Source organism: Delphinus delphis, chromosome 11, assembly GCF_949987515.2.
Source record: "Delphinus delphis chromosome 11, mDelDel1.2, whole genome shotgun sequence".
Taxonomy (NCBI): domain Eukaryota; kingdom Metazoa; phylum Chordata; class Mammalia; order Artiodactyla; family Delphinidae; genus Delphinus; species Delphinus delphis.
In genome coordinates this window covers 20,183,177-20,203,559 of record NC_082693.1, presented here as the reverse complement: position 1 = coordinate 20,203,559, position 20,383 = coordinate 20,183,177, and the positions used below count along the sequence as shown (strand labels likewise).

General features: G+C 43.0%; 1 protein-coding gene across 6 annotated transcripts in view; it reads left to right on the top strand.

Moving 5' to 3' along the window:
- The first annotated feature begins 1,320 nt into the window (after positions 1–1,320).
- Positions 1,321–20,383, top strand: part of SOX5 (SRY-box transcription factor 5) — a 989,998-nt gene continuing 970,935 nt past the window's right edge. For 3 of the 6 annotated variants that reach the window (XM_060024448.2, XM_060024441.2, XM_060024442.2), the window contains exon 1: positions 1,321–1,672. The gene's annotated coding sequence lies outside the window, so the exon portion shown is untranslated. Of the gene's footprint in view, positions 1,673–13,861; positions 14,379–20,383 lie in introns of those variants that run through there. The other 3 variants (XM_060024445.2, XM_060024443.2, XM_060024446.2) reach the window with 2 other exon arrangements.

Genomic DNA, 20,383 nt, shown 5'->3' with positions numbered 1-20,383 from the left:
GAAGAGGAAGGGAACAGCGAGAAAAAGAAACGTGTTGCTCGTATTGTGTCTTAGTCCTTTTCTCCGCCACCCTCCTCCAGACCCGCTGCCTCCCTCGAGACACCTCCCTCCCTGTTCCATTCTGGACACCAAATCTGGGAAGATCTGTCAGGATTCCCCCGCTCCACCCTAGTTTTGAGATTTAATACGATTCCCCTCCCCCCTCCCACCACCCCGCCCCGGGGCAAACCGGCAGCTGTTTTAAGTCAATGAAAGTAAGATTGGTAGAGAGAAGCGCTGGAGCAGCCCGGGAGCTGTCAGTGCACACACAAATCAGCCCCACAGCTTCTGCTCGGGGCATCACCTACGGAGTTTCCTCCGATGGTGATGCAACTCCGAGGGGCTCGCTCTCGCCTTCCTGCGCCGACTCCACTGTCGCAGACGAAGGAGTCGAAGCCCAGGGCCGAGCCTTTTTAGACCCCTGAACATCATTCCCCGGTTCTTGGGCACTGGGATTTCGGGCTACACACACGCAAAACAAAACCAGTTCAACCGCCCGGGAGGCAGAGATGAGAGCGTCTCAAAACTTTTCTCCCCCCCTCCCCCCTCCGCCAAGGAGTAGGTGGGTGCAAAGTGCCGGCGGCGGGGACCCGCGGGCGCAGAGCCGCTCTCGGGGAGGCACTGGTCGCTTTAAAAACCCAACCTCTCGCCGCTCCAGCCTTGGCGCTGGGCGGACGGCGGCTCGCCTCTCCCGGAAGGTTCCGCGGACACCCGCAGACCTCCACGCGCGCCCTCCGTGCCGGCTTTACCGCGTGCAAACGGGGGTGGGGGGCGCGAAGGGGCCCAGGTAATGGTTACAGGACAGCGGGTGAGGTTCCAGCGCAGGGAAGAAGTTGACAAAGGGGACTTGACCAAACATGAAGGCGTATTTACAAACGCGAGCTCCACCGAGATCTGGAGAGATTCCCCTTCTCCCTGCCTCCTTCCCCTTCTGCCATTTCATTTTATCGCTCTTTTAAGTGGAGGGCAGATTGTTTTGTTGTGTTTTGTTTTGAAACATTCCTGCATGGTGTGGGTCATCGCCGCGTTATTTACCATCTAGTTTACCCTGCAGCAGCCGGGGAAGCAAACTCTGGGGCTCCTTCCCTTCGGATGGACAGAGAGGGCGGCCGGGCGACGAGCGGCAGGAAGGAGGTCAGGGTGGGTTTGCGGGAGCCCGGGGGCGACCTGGACGGAACGCGAGCCCCCGGCACCGCCCCCCGGCGCACGCCCCCGCCCCCGCCGCACCCCCCCGGGGCGGGCGCCGGCCGCGCTGACCCGCTGCGGGTGCGCTGCCCTCGCCTCCCCCATTGTTCCGACTGTCTTTTTGCCTTTTGTTATTTGCACTCGCATTGTGTTGTTTGTCTCTGAAGCCGCCTCATGACCAGCAAAGGGATTTCACCTCGTCCTTGAGAGCTACACGGGGAGCGCGAGCGAGCGAGAGAGCGAGCGAGAGGCTGGGGGAGAGGGACGCGCGCGCGCGCGCACACACACACAGACACACACAGACACACAGAGACACACACACACACACACACAGAGTGAAAAAGGCGAGCCACCAAACCCATCTCCAGTCTCCTCCCGGGGGCCCCCAGCCCGCCACTGTGCCACTTTGCATCCCGCGCCTGAGGAGACGTTGAGGAGAGCCGGTAAGGTGCGTGAATCGCAGCGTTTTAACTTTGTTGTCGGTCCCGACGTGGTGGTGGGCAGCCCTCCAAGGCGCCGAGCTCCCCTCTGCCGCTCGCCGTGCCCGCCGCTCCGCACTCGTTCGCGGCTCCAGCTGGAGAGCCGGCGGAGGAGGGCGGGGGCCGCCGCCGGAGTTTTCCTCAAGTACAGAGGGAGGGGGACGGGGTGGGGGCGAGGGGAGGCGGGAGGCGGCTCGAGGCTGGCAGCCGCTCGGTCCCCCTCGCGGGGCGGCCGTCCGCGGGGACCCCGGCGTGCGGGCTTGGACCCAGTTCAGGAAATGCGATAACTTTATATTTTGCTTGGGGAGCCTGCGTGCTGTTGCCGGTATTGTTTTGCAAGTGGTGGCGGTGGAGGTAGTGATGAGCCAGGAGGGCAGGAGCGCAGGGAAAATCCTAGGCTCGCCCGTGCATCTCGGCCGGCGCCAAACGGCAGCCCCTCAAAGTTGGCCGGAGGGCCTGACCCTTCCCAGGACAGAAGCGCGACCCGCGGCCCACCCCACAACCTGAGCGCTCCCCCTGTTCGTCTTTTTGTTTCGCTTTCTGCCATCCCTGTCCCCAGAAGTACCCCCCTCCTCCCCCGTCCCCCCGGCGCGGAATTTCGGAAACGAGTCTCATCCTTCAGGATTCTAGGGATTTCAGACACCGGAAGCTTTAATTTTTAATTGCAACTACTTTTCCCCCCTCACCCCACTCCGTGTACCAAGTGGAGACCGCTCACGTGTTGTGTCACTTTAAGCGCGGGTTTGGGAAATCTCGCTTGCACTTTTGGGCTACAGTAATAAGCCAGGAAAAGAGGTTATACGAGTTGAAATCAAATTGGATTTGGAAATGTTTGCGTTTGATAGCAGCAGTTTGTTGAGTATTGGTCTGCTGGCATCGGATGCACACGAAGCACTGTTTACATATTTTGAGTCATTTTCCTTCAACGTTACAAAGCAAATCTATTAATAAATAGATTGACCCTGGTGAATATCTAAAGACGTTGGCCCCTGACCAAATGCAGAGTGTGGTGAATGTGAATCCATTTTGATGTCTTCCTTTCTCAATTAAAGGGGTCAAACTGAGGAATTCTTTGAATGTTGCAGAACGATATTCTCAGTGTCCACCAACTCAGGCACTCTGGGTGGCAGTCGACAGTACTTCTTGAGAAAAGTTTAGCGATTTGTTGTCACCCCGTTGGGAATCCTCACAATATCCAGATATCCAAAGGAGTTTGTCAAGAAAGGCATGAGCCGATTTCCCCAGAGACTGCCTTTAGGCCCAGCACAGTTCTTTAGTCAAAGGCAAGACCAAGGGAGATCTGTGGGATTTTGGGTAATAAGTGTGGGAATCTGCAAAGGGACTAGACAGAGTGATTTGTTTCCTTGCTGTTCATAAATAATGGCCCCTAGTATCCTTAAAAAAAACCCCTCCCCACAAACGAAACAGGCCAATCCAGTAGGCGCGTGGGAGATTTGTAGGCAATGGACGTTTCAATCAGAAAAACCAGAGCAGTTTTTGATCAGGATGACAAGGAGTGAGGCTCGATTGCCAAACGTGATTAGGTTAAGGGCCAGATGGTTTTAAAGTATACAGAAATGTTTTTTAAGTTTGACTTTTATAGCATTTAGAAGGAGGACGATTTCTTAGAGTCTTTACAGAGCTGCTAAATTTTGATCTAATTTTGAAGGAATTCAGCTGTACGTGAACTGCTATTAGCTCTGATAGGGAAGGAATCTGGTTTCAAATGCAGATACATGGGACAGAGTTTCTGGGGGTGCTTCTTCCTGATTTAAATATAGCTCTGAGGCTGAAGCCTAGATAAATTCAGCCACAGTGATTTAAAATCGTAAGTACTTACACTGAAAGTTCTCTGAGGCATTGTGTAAAGTTCTCCTGCAGATTATGTCATCAACTGTTTATTCCTCAGAAGTATACAAGATAAAAATCATAAGCATCACTTAAAACTGATGCAACACAGCATCAGTTAAATCCTTACACTGGTGGAGATTGCTTTTTTTTGCCTAAAAGGTAGATCTTTCATCACATGAGTTGTTTAAAAACATTTAATTGTGGGCGTGGGAAGGCATGTGCATAATTATTTAGTTATTTGTGTTAATTATATAGTAACATACTTGCTTGAAATTCTTTCTTTTTTGTCCTTTCTTTCCAGTGGTCTTCTAACAACCTTGTACATGAAGAAATAACAGAGTTTTTGTTTGCCTGGGGGTTTTAAAAAAAATCTCTTTTTGTAGCCTTTTTGAATGGGCAATAATGAATCAATCTGATATAGACTTGCAAGAGTACTCTTAATACAGGAAAAAAGAACTTCAGCTCTTAATACGGAAACCCTATATAGTTTCCTTGTTGAGATTAAGCAGTTCTGGTTGAATGCCATACAGGATTCAAAACTCTCAAACTTATTTGGTAAATAACTAGGCGTTTGAGATCCAGTGGTTATTTCAAGTTAACTTAGTTCTATACATGTAAATGCATATCCTGTTTAGACTGACACATGGTTTTGTAAAAGAAAAAAAATGAATATACGCTTATAAAGATGTTATCTGTGGAGAATATGGAGTAAACAGTAAATAAGAAGAGTGAAATTTATGCTCAGGTATGGCTTCTTCCTTTTTTTTTTTTTGGTCCTTTTTGAGCGTAAAGCACAAGCTGTCGGGAGAGTTTAAAATTTCATTTTCCAAAGAATTTGAACGCTTAGAGGATTTTTTCTCTTCTAAAGCAAATGAAAAATATAATGATAAAAGAATATACCGTCTTCTTGTAAAAGCTCTATCCCTTTATTGAGTGATAGACAGTCATTGTTTTCAAGGTATGTCTAGATTATATAAAAAATGTAATATGCAGGGCAGGATAAAACTTGTTTTTATTAGTCTAAAATACACTGGATTTCAAATAACTTAGAGTTCTAATGTTGAACACTATTTAGATTTCCAGCAGGTAGCATTGTTGGATATGATCGATTGGTGTAACCTGGATGGTTCACCCAATATCTGATCACCTCTAGTGGTAGAGAATGCTATAATTAGAGTTTTGAGAGTAACCTGGAAAACTTATTGTCTAGGCCTGAAGTCAGTGCATTCCCTCACATACTCGTCACAATTTTTAGCCTGAGAAATGTAGATTTATTTTAAAGGCAAAGAGAGTGCTTGGCTGTTTCAAATTAACTATCCCCTGAGCTTAGAGTTGTAGATAGTTAATAAAATAAAAGTCCAATTTTGTTCCAAACATTGTTTTAAAACACCCATTTGTAAATTGTCTACATTTGGTTTTCATATGTTAATGATTTGGGATCTGAAGCTTCTTTCAGAAAGGCATTTTGGTTTATCTTAAAAAACACCATGCAAAACTGTCTAAACAACTCTGTAAATAAACTGTTCCAAATGCCTCAATTTGATGAATGAATTAAAGAATTATAGTTCTTAATCCAATTATGATCAGTCTTGTTATTCCATTTCCCATTTGAGGGTGCTTAGGGAGTGGGGATGGCAAATGATTCTCAAATGTGAGTGGAATCTTTGTTGTTTATTTTCCGTGTGTGATATAACTTAAATCACTCATACCTAACATTTAGGAGAAGGATTTTAGATGAAGAGATGCAATTTAACAATCTTCGGTTAAACCAACAGTTCATTTGCATGTAAAGTTGCTCTTCATGGAAGAATAAAATGAAGTTTTTAAGACTGTGAAGCAAGGATCTAACCTTTTGCTTAAAAATAATGAATTTTTATATTTAAAGGGGCAGAAATGGAGCCCTTAAGGCTCAGTAGCAGGGCGGACATTCAGGCACTTTTAGTCACTTTCAGCTGGGCCATATTGGGACGTTTCCGTGAGACTTTTTAATAAACTTGGCTGTTTTCAGTGTTCTTGTTTTAAAAGAAAGGGGAATATGCTTTTTTGGGTTGTTTCCTCCAGACCCCTGCCCCTTTAGCGGCCTATATGGGTGCTCTTGAATGCTTTCCTGATCTGGGGCCTGAACTTTAGGATGGGCCCTTGATTACCTCCCAGTTTGCTTTAATGGACTCTTCTGAATTTCTGCCCCATTTGCCCAAGTTAACCTCTGGCTCATAAGCCAATGGATTCACAGGTGATAACAGCTTATTATGTGTTAATTCTCTAACTAAAAGTTGTTATTATTATTGCAGTTTATCATGACTATCTAATTCCTTAGAGAAAGACGTGGAGTGTCATGTGAAGCTGCCAGGAAGAAATACTTGTAAACATAGGGAGTTTTTGTTGTACCTCTCAGAGCATACCTTACAGGAAAGTCATTACTCTGCTTTTGAGTAAGGATGACATTCAGTGGGGGCAGTGTATCGATGGAATTAGGGGAAAAATGAATACATTTAAAGAATACATGAAATAACCACTCTTTAAAAATTGAGTCTTTAAATAAAACACCCAGAAAAAAAATGAGTCTCCAGGAAGTGGCAGTGGTGGTGACGGTGTTGGTATTGGATTCTACAGATAGACGTCCATTCATTCTTTATTGCTGAAAGTTCATTATAAGTTAAAAAAAAAAAAACCCTACCTGATTATATCTTCGAGGCCCAATGACTTGTCATTCAATTACTTCGTGATTCTATGCTACCCCATCTCCAAAGGGGACAGACAGTGCAGCAGTCAAAGGGATGACCTCTACCTGGCATTCCCTGGAAGCTCACTGCAGCAGCAGTTCAAGTCTGGGAGCTAGGGAATTCAGGAGGGACCCAGGATGCAAAAGAAGCCAGCCCACTAGCGTTTGGAGTTCTTCAGTTTAGGTCTATTTATAATTCTTGCAAGACTTCACTTGGAGTTCTGAACATTTAGTGCTCTGCCCCTTTTCTTAACCTCTGAAGCTCGGGTTTATAATCCTTTTCTTGTAGGGATATTGCACGGATTACAGTAGGTATTGTATATCAGATTCCTAGCGTAGGGTCTCTCATGAACGAGGTGCTTGGTAAATGTTAGCTACACTCTCCTCTCCCTTCAATCAAGTCTAGATTTTGATCATTTATAATGTTCGAAGCTTCATTTTGTACTTGCTTTGAACTTGTTTGAATCCAAGAAGAAAAATATATCACTTTCTTGAGGCTGAGATCAACCCTTTAAAATGGTGATTCAGTTAACGTCTATACATGATCTCTGACAATGTGGTTTTATTAAGATGCTGTGTTTGGTGCAAGTGTGAATTCTATCTTTTATTCATATAAATGTTCCTTCCGTGAAAGGAGCAAAAACTTTAGGACCTAGCTATAGATCTCTCTTCTTGTTATAATTTTTGATTTCTTGTTACAGATATAAACTAGTGAAAATTTATTGTGCTGTTATCCATTCAGAGTCATGTACCACTGGGTTATGTTAAGTTTAGCCCATGTGGATAGAGAGAAATTCCACTTGGAAAAAGAGATAAGTCTGACTTTGCAATGTTTTGCCCTAAAGAGTTAACAGTTCGTTCATCGGGAACCTCATAGGTTTGCTTGTTTAAATTGGGTGCAAGGAGAAAGGTACGATCAGCGTACCATTGTCTATTTGAAGAGATGATGTACAGTAACATGGAAAACTTAGTGCTTGTTTTCTTCTCGCAGTGATTCAGATAATTCCTCTGTAAGTACAACTGACCAAAGATAAAGAAAAGGCTAAGAGAAGAAAAAAAATGCAAATAAATGACTTGGTTATTGCATTAGTTTGGGTCCATGAAGAAGCAGACCCCAAGATGGGATTAGACATGTAAGACGTTTTTGGGGGGAGGGCACGGGAGAAGACTGGGAGAGCCTTTTAGCATGACCCAGGTTTGACACTTATGTAAGGAGGAAAGGAAGGAAAGAGGATTGAGTAGAAAGAACTTGACTGTCGTGCAGTCTGAGAAGGGTTTGGCTAGGGAGCCGGGAGTCAGCCATTGGAGGAACCCTCTGTCTCAGTGGAATGGCCTGCATTCATAGCCCCCACTGTGCTCAGTCCTTAGCTAGGAGCAGCCCCCTGGAAGCAGGGCCTTGGAGCACAAATGATACTGGAGACAGAGAGGGGCAGCCGGTGGGACACTGAGTCCATTATATTCTGGCCACAGGAGATGTGACTGGTGTAGTTGTGGTTTGGAAGTATAGCCCTGAGCACTTGCTCTGGTTGGGTGGACCTGCCACTAAAAAAAAGACCTGGCATTTCTTTGAGTTCTGATGCTTTATTTTCCTCCATTGTAAAATGAGAATAATGATTGTTGTCACCTCACAGAGTGCTAGTCAAGATTAAATGAGGTTATATGAGATTATATATAAACACATAGTACCACGCATGGTACAGGTGAAATGCTCAACATATATTTCTCTCTTCTTTATGTAGTCATAAAATGCAATTGAGAGGTATAGGTGAATCGTATCAGGTGATGGTAAATATATTTAAATGGTAGGTAGTTCATGTAATTAGAAGGTGTTGTTTATGCAAGCAGACATCCTTAATGCCTTTTCAGAATAGCTCACTTCGGTTCTCGTGCTTCAGTCCTTATTTTTATGAGGCTGTAAACAGTGCAACAGATAGACCAACTGACCTTGACCATCTTCTGGTAATTTGCCCTAAAGCGTGAGGTAGACAGAACAGTCTCTTCATTTCCTTACCCCTCTAGGCTTCCTATTCAGTTGAGAAGCAGCTTGCACTGTAAGTCTGCATTTTATCTTGAGCCTCAAACACCTTGCGAGTCTTTGCTCCCCTGTGTTACTGTTCCTAAACCAACTTGCCGCGCGCGGCACAAAGCACTGAACTCAAGTGGCCCTCAGCGCGAGCTCCTGCTGTGATGAGTCACAGAGCCACCAGCACTTTGTTGCGTTAGATTTGATCACTGCCATGAGCAGTCCTTCGATTGTCAGCTAAGAGACCCTTCAGGGAGTTGTCCCTTAATAGAAAGTCTCTTTTCTTCCCTCCTGTTGTAACTTTAAATTAAAAGAAACTGTAGAGGAGCTGGTGGCCTTGCAGCAGTTCATTCTTCTACCTACTGGGAGAACAACATCTGAGGAAAGACGTTATTGGACTGAGAATTGAGTTGTTGCTATTTTTGGGGGGCCAGCGTCGGGGGAGGGGCGGCTGCGGGGGAGGACGAGGCTCTCGGTAATGTCGTGGCAGGACGGCTGGCGGGGTGCCGATCCTTCTGTGCCTGCTGGGAAGCATTTGGGGGATGGAAGACATTGACTTAGCATGTTGGGATACATGAGACCACTGGTATTTTGCCCCTGATTTTTAGGTGGTTCTGTGTATGGTACTGTGGGAAACTGGCACCGGGACAGCTTCAGAATCCAAGGAGGATGGGAGGCAGGAAGAGAGAGCTAATTTTTGACACATTCCTCAGACAAGTGCCCCCTCTAGGGAATCTGTGCCCAGGATAAGGACTGGTTACTGTGAGGCTTTTGGCATAGTTTTCCCCAAATAGCGAGTGCTGGTTGCTTCAATGTCGCTAGTTAAAAAGGTTGACAAACTGAACATTTGGAGAGACTCTCTGCTGAGCCAGGCGTTGTACCCTCTGCAGTTGCTGGTCCATCCCCATTCTGGGTTAGGGCCTGCCCTCAGATCGGATGCCTGCTAGGATTCCCTGGGGCACTTCACGGCTGCTGAAAGCTGAACTTGTTTGACGTGTGGTATCAGGGGCTGACTGGGGTTTGCATGTATGTTCTGGCGATGCTCGGTGTCACTGTGCAGTATTGGCAGCCTTTCACGTGTATCTGGCACAGTCAGTCTCATTACTTTACTCTTGCACTGGGAGCTGCTTTGGAACAAGTGCATACCATTTCTTATAACTCTGTCTTGACTCTCCATACTTCACTTTCTCAGCCTCCTCTCCACCGTACCTTTACTACTAGCAGAATAGTAGTGCCTTTTCTACATTAAGTAAATGTACACTTTACAGGAAGTAAAGTGACAGTTTTAATGCACACGAACCAACCAACCAAACCAATCTCTAAGTTTGTAAAGAAAGTTAATGGGCTCACTCTTTATTTCTAGGGACCTCCTCAGCCCCGCAAATGTGCCTCCCTTCCCCTGTCACTGCTTACTGGGCTTTTCTTAACCCTTCTGTTCCCACAAGGTCTTTCTCCTTCTGGCACCATCAGCATTGTGCATTGAGTTAACTTCACCAGAGGAAGTGAGAACTGGAGAGTTCTCTAAGTACTCTGCTGCCTGGTTCGAAAGGGGTAGCCGTAGGTGACAGACATTTGGAAGGTAAGCTCCTTGAGGGCACGGTGTTGTGTTTCCAGCACAATCACAGTACCTGGAACAGGGCAGCCACAGAATCAATGATTGCTGAGCCAACTTGTCTTGCCAACTGAGCTTCATTCCTATTCAAGGCAGCCCTGCACGATGGGGAGGTGGGGAAACTAACAGTGGTTGAGCCTCGACCATGTTCCAGGCACGTGCTAGGTGCTTTACATGGATAATCCCCTTTAATCCTCACAGCCCACAGATTAGGTGGCAATTATCCCCTTTTCACAGATGGCCAGACAAACTCCAGGGGGTCAGGTACTCACTCATTTTCCTCAGTTAGTGAACAGGAGAATCACTGCCTGGATTTCAGTCTTTTTGACTCAACCACATGTATTCTTTCATCCTGCTGCGGCCAAGATACTGGTGTGGGGTTCCCATCCATGAAATGGGAGCACTAATGCCTGCCTACCTACCACAGGGATACTTAGGAGCAGGTGAGAAGTGGTCACTGGAAGTGATGCTTGAGCTGTAATTTCTTTTTTTTTTTTTTTTTTTTTTTTTGTGGTACGCGGACCTCTCACTGCCGTGGCCTCTCCCGTTGCGGAGCACAGGCTCCGGACGCGCAGGCTCAGCGGTCATGGCTCACGGGCCCAGTGGCTCCGCAGCATGTGGGATCTTCTCGGACCGGGGCAAGAACCCTTGTCCCCTGCATCGGCAGGCGGACGCTCAACCACTGCGCCACCAGGGAAGCCCTTGAGCTGTAATTTCTAAAAGTCACTTACTATTATCAGGTACCCACTGATCCATTTATTAACCAAATGAGTATTTACTGAACACACAGTTAGATGTTGCTTAAGCTGTACTTAACAGGAAATATTTTCTGATTTGAAGCAGAGTTTCTGACTACATAAAAACTGATATCAAAGGAATTTAATAGAACAGTGTCTCAAAGGTGATCACCCTGTCACCTCGCTGAAAACCACTTGGGATGTTTTTGAAAATCTACCTTTCTGGCTCCCCCTCAGATGTAGGGAACCTGAACCTCTGTGGTTGAAGCCCTGTAACCCTGAATTTTTAACAAGCATGACTGGCGATTCTTTTGCACATAAAAGTTTGAGAACCAGTCATAAAAAACCTTTTATTGATTTAGTTTGGTAGTGAGTTATATATATGGCATACGGAGATCAAGTAAGATGCTCAGAGAGTAGTGGCAGGGCCAAGATAAAGCACAGGTGATTGCTGGATTGCTAGAAAGAGTTTTTTGGTGATTTGGTGTTAGGAGTTTTGAAATAAAATTTAAAGAACCTAAGTACATTTGAGTATATAGAACAGTAGCATGCTTAAGGTCCAGAGTGAGGGGACCTAACACAGAGTGGGTTGGGGCAGGGGCAGGGTGGCAGTTCTGTGCATTCCAGGCTTGAAAAGATCTTTCTTTTCAAGGACAGGTGGTTAAGTAAACTGAAGACCAGGGGTTGATTTATTTTTTTCAGTTCTGTATCCCAAATGTTCAGAACAGTGTCTGGAACATAGTAGGTGCGGAAAGACCTTTGCTTAACGAGTGAATAAAAACAGATGGAGGGAGAGAGCAATATGTGGAGAACAGATTAGAATAGCTTGATTATGATTATTGTGGTTAAAGAAATCGAGAAGGAGTGTGCTGGAAAGGAATCCTAGTGAGATCAGACGAGGACAAGGTTGTAATTAGACTAATCTGGTCCTTACAGGAGAGTGCCCTCATACACACAGATAAACAACGCAGAAACAAACCTGAGGTTTGTATGGGATCGAATCAGCAGGCTGCTGTTTGTGTGTATTATCTTGGAAGCAGCAATTACTACATGAGGATAGGGACTGAGTCTGTTTTGTTCTCCAAATGATCATGGTACTTAATAAATATTTATTGAATAAATGACCGGGTTTCTACACGGACTGGAAAAGAAAGCTTTTAAACGATACAAACATGTCTTGTAAAAAGAGAGAAAAAAAAATCTTTACAAATGCTAACCAGTAGCTTGGTGATCGTGAAAATAGCAAATCTTCATAAAACTGGAAGTTCTTAGTCTGTTTGGAGTTCAGTAGGCTGTCCGTCGGATTGTTTGCCTGTCACCAAGCAGTGCTTTGCTGTTCACGTCACTTTCATTTTACTGTTGTCGAAAGTCCACGGTAATGCCTCGCACAGTGGCTTGCCGATATTAGCTATTGAATAAGTATTTGCTGCAGAGTTCAATCTGTGAATGAAGCGTATTGACTGGGGCTGGGGGCAGGGGAGGTGGGAAATTGGAGGCAGATGAAGAGAGTTGCCTTCCTTCACTTAGAATTCCCAGAGTGACCTGTGATCCAGTGACCTTTAGTAGGCATATTTTCCATATAACTCAAAGCCTGGTTATTGTAATCTTGAGAGGAAGGATGCTTGCTAAGGTAATGACTGCAAAGGTGGGTTCAGCATTGTTTGAAGAGGCAACCATTCGTTTGATCTCGAAAGTCAGGCTGGAAAATGTATTGGGGAAAAAACGGTGAAAAGTAATTCTAAACCTAACTGGAGTTTCAGTAGAAAAATGGCTCTAATTCAAACGGTGTAATGTTAACATCAATGCGCGTCTTGTGGCTCAAGCCCCGCATACTGCTTTGGAAATAAAAGGAGATTGTGTAAAGAATTAGCAATACAAGGCATTTTTAAGTGCTTTATTGCAGAGGCCTGTGATACTCTGTGAAATCTATGCAGGCTTTTTCTTCCTGCTGTGCTTAATTTCAGAATCTGATGCTATTACCCATCCTTGGAGGAAAAAAAAAAAATCATTCTCCGTTAACTCTTAAAAACCGAGTTTAACATTGCACTTGCTTTCAACATAATCTTTCTGACATTTCTCAGGAGGAGAGAAGCGGTGTATTTAGCCACGGAGGGTTTTTGTCTCCTAGTATCCAGGATTGCTTCTAGGGGGCGGCATTAGAGGAAGAGGGCAAGTTGGAAAGAAATGTTAAAAGCTTAAGTTTAGAAATGGCTCAAGCAGCTTGAAGAATAAGGTCCCTGAAAGAGTCGGCAGAGCTTGTGTTTGGCATGCATTCAAATCAGAAGCCAGAAAGGCGAATGTGTTATAAAGAAGATCAGGCAGAAGCCAGGACAGGAGTTAAATCTTTACCATATCGGCGACTATCTTCCTGTGACATGAAGACAAGCCCCCCCAAAGTAAGTTCCTTGGCATGCCATTATTGTGCCCCTTTGCCTGTCTAGCTTGAAGTAGCACTTGATGTTGACTGATAGTTTACTGTTGCTAGGCGTTGTGCCAAACAGCTTATTTTTATTTTTATTGACTCTTCTCAGGAATTCTCGGACGTAGATACAGATGTTGCTCCATTATACAGATAAGGAAACTGAGCTGGCCCAAAGCAGTGGAGCTGAGACTCGAGCCCAGAGTGGTCTGATTCTGAGGCTTGGGCCCTTACCCATTGTAATATAGGAAGTAGATTTTAAGTCCTGCTGAGTCATCCCTCAAAATTATGCTTGTGTTTCCCCCCTTCCTTTATATATGTACTTCTGTCACTCTAGGACAGGCTCTTTTCAGCTTATTTCTGAACTTTTGCAAAGTTCCCCAAAGTGGGATCTCTCCCTACAATCTGTACTCTGTACAATTGTCAGGTCAATCTTCCTAACGTGCTATTTAGGTTATGTTGTCCCTTTCTTAAACGTTCACGGTGCCTGAATACTACACACAGATGGGACCCAGACCCTTACGTCTGTTTTTTAAGGGCCTTACCATCTTCTCCAACTCTTCTACCTTTTCAGGCTCGTATTTGAAACCTTCCTTTTGAGAACAGTTTGCTTCTGATCAGGATTCATGCTGAGCACAGTTTCCCAGATGACTCTCAAGCTGTCTGTGACATGTGAGCCTTGTCAACTCCTCTCACAATGCTCATGCCAGGGGCCTTCCACGGGCGTTGCACTAAAAGCCATTGCTCGCATTTGAACCCTGTCTGACAGGGAATTCTTCCGGAGTTGCTTTTCCATCTGCTTCAAACCTCCTCATCATTTGACTTTCCTTGGTTCCCAATCCACTTGACTCTCTCTTTCAACTTTCTCTTTTGATTTTGTCCCTTCATTCATTCAGTAATCAACAAATATTTGTTGAGCACCTACTATGAGCCAGATGCCACATTAACTGCTAGGGAGTCTGTGATGTGTGGAACAGGCACACACCTTGCATGCAAGGATTTAAATTCTATTGGGGTAAATAAATTTTAATCAGATAATCAGCTGCATTTCTGATGGCAAATTGTGGAACTATATTTCACAAAATTATATACAACATAGAGGACAAGTATCTGATATTTTGGCAGGACAGTCAGAGGAGGATGCCATGAGGAAGTCACGTTTGAAGGATGGTTAATGACGTCAAGAGGACATAGGGAATAGCATGTGCCAAAGCTCCAAAGAGAGAGGGAGAAGGATGTGTTCCTGGAATTAGAAGGCCAGCATGGCTGGAGCAAAGTGACTGGGAAATGGACATGGATGGGGCTGTAAAGGTGAGTCTTCTTAATGAGGCTGATAAGAAACCTATTGAATAGTTTTAAGCAAAAGACTAATAAAATTTGTGGCTAGAGCATGTAGACCAAATTTAAGAGAGGAAGGAATGGATTTGGTAAGCTAGTAAGAAAGCTATTGTAGCGACTCACGCAAGAGAAAGATAGTGGCTTGGATTTTGGACTTTAGCAGTTGTGTTTGAGATGGAGACAAAAGGAAAGGTTTCACAAGCACACTTGGAGGGGAAATTGCCCAGTTTCAGGTGCTTTGTAACTGCCCCCCGGCCATTCCCCCTCCACCAACCTAATGGAATATTCCACCTGGGAATTACCCATTGTTTCCATGTTCCATAGGTTTAGAAAAGAGATGCATAAGTCCATACACCTCCGAGGGATCCTGCTGGCTGGATCTGTACCTGCTCTTGAGTATTCAAGCAGAGAGATTTGATACAAAACTTACAGTCCCTCCCGTCTACGCATATGTATTTGCTCTCACGTTTCTATGCTTTCCTTCTGTATATATCATCCCTTCATATAGATTTTCTGAAACCCTACCCATTCCTTAATTTCCACATTAAATTTTGCTTTTCCACAGCATCCCCACAGAATATACTGACTGAAGATCTCTCCTTCTGATCTTATGATATGTATACCTATAACCACTTTCAAGGCTTTAACTGTATACTGTACTGTATCGTAAGCATGTCGTGAATATGCCTTATCCGTTGAGGGATACTGTGAGTTTGCCTAGGGATGTGGATGCTGTAGTTCAATGTTATACTCCTCTTTTGGATCATCATTTACGTCGTTAGCATGGCAGCCTACTTAACCTCTCTCAGTGTGCGCTTCCTCATCTGCAGAATGGGGATAATTAGATGTACTTCATAAAGCAGTTGTGTGGGATTAATGAGAGAAGGAGTACAAAGTCTATGAAACAATCCTTGGCCATAATGAGCTCCACCATGTGATGACATTTTATGGTCATAAATGTTATTGTTTGAAATCAGAAACCTGTATCTTATTACTACTTTTGTCTACTTGGAGATCAAAAAAATTATTGAGTTCAGAGTCGGATTTAAATTTATGTATCATTTCTGCCAGGGGGATACAGATATAAGTAAATCCTGCTTCTTGTCTGCACAAACCTCTATTTGATAGGGAAGCTAGTAACATAAACTGGTAATTATATATCAGTGTGATAGGTAGAGCGATAGAGTATTTTGAGAGCACAGAAGAGAGGTTGGGGGAAGATTTTCTAAGTGAATTGATGTATGAGCTGAGTATTTTATCAATCAATTAAATACATACTAAAATAAAGTATGTATATCGTATAAAATTCAAAGCTACATAACAGAATAGCACTCCTGTCTTACTGACGATCATGCCACTCCATTCCTATTACTTCCAACTCTGTATTTCTAAATAAAATGTTTACTCCTTATTTTTCAAAAAATGTTAGTTATTGATTAACCTCCTATTATTTGGCTTTGTTATTCTACTCTTCCCCCACCCCTGCTTCCTAAAACCACACATACTCCTTTTCCCATTGTCCCAATAGACTTTCGTCTCCCCCCTTTTTTAGGGTTAAATCAGTTCAGTAAACACAGTTACGGGAATTCCCTGACAGTCCAGTGGTTAGCACTAGGCGTTTTCACTGAGGGGGCCTGGGTTCGATCCCTGGTCCAGGAGCTAAGATCCCGCAAGCCCCGAGGCCAAAAAAAATCAAAAAACCAAAATAAATAAAAAACCAAAAAATACCCCAAAAAGCACACAGTTACTTTGACTCTTTAAAATGTTGTTTATCACTGAGAATATTATATATTGATTACTTTTACTTTTTATACAACTTGTTTGGTTTTCCTGGAGTTAATAATGGCTTATGTTCAAACTTACAGGTTTTACTAGAAGTGCCCAATGTTTACTGGAATTTCTGAGTTAGGCTGAAAAAGGTGGAGTGACATATCCAGGGTGGGCCTTGGGGGCAGTCCGCTGTGGTTGGAAGGATCATTTTATCACTGACATAATTTAGAGTTAGTCTTAGAATTAGATAATAAAAAGACCACTGACTTTTAGTCATTTATATTGTGCTTCTTAAAATTTCTGCAGACATTGTGCTCCCTTATTGCCTGTACTTGGGCACTCTGCTTCCGCCAACCTGCCCTTGGAAAGGCTCTGAGTTAAGCTAAGAAAGGAAGAGGGTGGTGCTTTGAGAAGGGAGGAGGGTATTCCAAGCAGACAGGACAACGTGAGTAAAAAGGCAAGAAGGTGAAAAATAGTGTGGCGTGTTTGTGAAATTACAGAGAGTTTGGTGTTGGTAGAACATAAAGTACATGATAGGAATCAGCTGAGATGAGGCTGTGATGTTGGCAGCGGTCAGAATCAAGGTGGTCTTTTTATTATAGACCAAATGCCCCAAATTCTGTCTTTTAGGCCATGGGGAACCTTATGATGTGCAGTAACATACGGTCTGCTTTGCCTGTGAATGAACTAATGACACATTAGCCGGAAAATGCAAAACTGGCTCCTTAAGTCAGCAGTTAAAATGCATGTTTGGTGACATGTTAATACTTTAGGGGTACCCTATCAGCAGAATTTTTAGAGCGCACAATCCTGTAGAATGTGCATGCACAGACACATATTCATAATTTATGTACATGTGTTATACTTGAGCTAATATTCAGGGCACAGTAAACTCTGAGAGCAAGGTTCAGTTTAAATAATAGTTGAAGTAACAGTGGTATTACATCAGAGTTCCCTGGAAACCAACTCTGACGTGTAGATTTGCATGCATTGGATTTATTGGGAGGGTTCTTGGCGACAGCACCTGTGAGGGGCTCAGAGAAGCAGGATGCGCCTGAGGAGAAGTTGACTATGATGCAGCTGGGGCTTCAGCTAACCTATGAGGAGCTCTGGAACTGGATAGCTCCTTGGAGATGTCCTGAACTGAGACAAGGGGCCCAGGTCTTTGTAACCATACATTGGTGCTGGATGTGGGCCATCCCTGGGGAGCCGGCGGAACTTTGGATGAGGGCAGTTCTTGAGAAAGGCCTTAGATGTGAGTCTTCAGCAGCCAGCACTCTTGGTAGCTAGGAAATGAGCGCTGCTAGGTAGCACACTGCAGTATCCAGGAAACACAGCCTTCCCGAGACTCTCTATTTTTTTGAATTCTCATAGATTTTTCTTGAAATGTGGCTGACAAAGAGCTAGCAGTTGGTCTAAAAGATACAGTTGTGCCATTTTCCCATGTTCACTTGTATTTGCATTATTAGTACTACTTTGAAAATTCCTAGGTTTTTGTTTTGTTTTGTAGGACATATTTTAAAACCACTTCTCTGCTTTATGAGGGTTAATTTATCTAAAAATTAGACAGTGTAGTCCACAAGCCACAATGTGTGACAAAATGGTAAAACAAAAGAGAGAGAATGGCATTAACATTAAGTTCTTCCAGTTGTGAAATGCAGGCCCCTGTGGCAATCTATTAATAGTTAGATGAAAAAAAGGAATACGTGGATCATCTTGAACTTCCAGCTTTGGAGAAAATGTCTTTATGGAGTGAGACCAAGGGACATTTTAATTGGAGGTAGGACAGCTGACTGGACATAGACATATGGTGGTGGTAATGGTGTCTTTGTGTATTTATAAAGCAGGAGGAATTCTTGCCCAGTATGTGGACAAGAGTATAGGCCTAGGTTTTTCAGGTTCCCAGATGGGCATCTAAGTCAGTGTTCTCCTAACTTTTTTTTGACAATGTATATACACCATCAATAAAAAAAAGAAAATATTACTTTACTAACAGTAAACATGCAAAAGTAGAAATTAAAAGGCCTGAGATAAAGAGGGAATAAAGGATATCTATAGAATAGGAAATATAAATAAAAATTGTAATATTCTCTTTTAGCATGCCAGTGGATTTTTTTTTTTTTTTTTTTGAACCCACCTTGAAGACTCTTTGAGCTAGTTTTCTAGAGCATAAGTTATATACTTAATAGGGGAGAAAGTGTACTGGTGTCAAACTTTGACAATTTTTATGAGTTTGACCTACGCAACTATTTAAATGTGATAGTATGAACTACAGGTATTAAGAAATAAATAAGGTTTTAGAACACAGTTGTGGTACTTTAAGATATTTTAAAAATCATGAAAGGAATGTGTGTGTGTGTGTTTGTGTGTTTGCACTAGCCAGCATCATAATGACTTAGCATTTCCTTCTGTTTAGCAATTCCTCATAATTAACTAAAAGGTTGGGGCCACACTGACACCATTACCCCTCTGTATATCTGGCTCTAATTTACGAGCCATATCCTGCCTAATATGCCAGAATGCTTTTGAATGTTCTCTCACTGCTTATTTTTCCTTGGATTCATGAATTTATAAATGTTGCATGCAACAATTAAAAGATATCTTTATTTGTGTCTCTCAGCAGTAGAGAACCTGAAAAGGCAAAACCTTTCCTAAATGTAGTAAGTTCCTTCATGTCCTTTTGGAATTTTAAATGTTTATAAGTATTTTTATAGCAAAACTCAGCCTGGCTTTAAAGAATTATTCCAGATTTATCTTGTGCCTGAACTTTAGATAGCTTGGCTTCCTTATTAACATCTTTTATTTTGTTAATAAAAGTTCATTTCAGTTGTGTTTTCATTTTTATATTTAACACTGCTCACAAGTGTTGGTTGCTTTGAATTTCTTGGAAGGAAGGGGGATAAATACATTTCAGGTAGCATTATTACTACTTTTCATTATAGATTAAATTAAAAGGTAGCCAGATTTGGAACCAGTATATAGAAATCTTAATAAGGATATGGTAATCATGGTTGGATTCCTAAGTAAGCCTAATCATATAATTTAAAAATATAGTTCATAAGTTAAAAGGCAGAAACCTCATTATGCTAGAGAGTGCTATTTTTAAAAATAATAAAGAATTAAGCTTCCTTTTTTTTTTTTTTTTTTTTTTTTTTGGCGGTTGGCGGGCCTCTCACTGTTGTGGCCTCTCCCGTTGAGGAGCACAGGCTCCGGACGCACAGGCTCAGCGGCCATGGCTCGCGGGCCCAGCCACTCTGCGGCATGTGGGATTTTCCCGGACCGGGGCACGAACCCGTGTCCCCTACATCAGCAGGCGGACTCTCAACCACTGCGCCACCAGGGAAGCCCAAGCTTCCTTTTTTATATACATACAAATGATCTTACCATTACTGAGTAAAGGACATATACTGTCTCTCAAAAGAATACTGTGCCTTGACGTTTTCAGGTGATTCCATCCATATTTTTTCTTATTCTCTTTATAACCATTTGCATATTGACCTTAATAGCAATTTAAAATATACAGTGTTGTATTTGACTATGATTAACTCTTAATTCATTCATTTAAAATATGTTTATTGTGAGTCTGTTCTTTGTCACATATGACAAATGTTGAGTAATGGAGTTACCATGGTAAGTAAAAGAGATTTGGCCCCTGCCCTTATGGAGTTTCCAATCTAGTGAGAAAGATGGAGGTTAATCAGCTAATCATGCTGGAGAGACATTCTCTACTTCGGTGTAATTGTGACTGGCAACTGGATTGTTAATTAAAAAAAAATTGCTAAAGCATAGAGTCTTAGAGAAATGATGTCATCCTTCCTTAAATATTTTAAGATTTTAAACAATGTTTAGTCAGTTTGTTTATTGGTGTTCCATTGTTTATCAGTATTTATCAATTTGCCAATTAATTGATGTATAGTTGAAGCTTTTAAGGATGGGTCTCTTGAGTAACATATCTTGTCATCTTCACACCCAAAATATATGTTCTGTGGTTTTTACTTTTGATTTGCTAAAAATGATAGGAGAATTTCAAGGCATTTGGCAAGCAATCCAAGTGCAGAAGTTAGTCTAGTTTTTTTAATTTTTATTCCAATTTTATGAAGCTACTAGACACCTAATTTAGTGGTCTTTAAAAACAATTTACCTTTATTCCTTAAAGAAGCATTCAATCTAGTGTCACTAACAGCATCCTTTTTGCCCTCATATTCTAT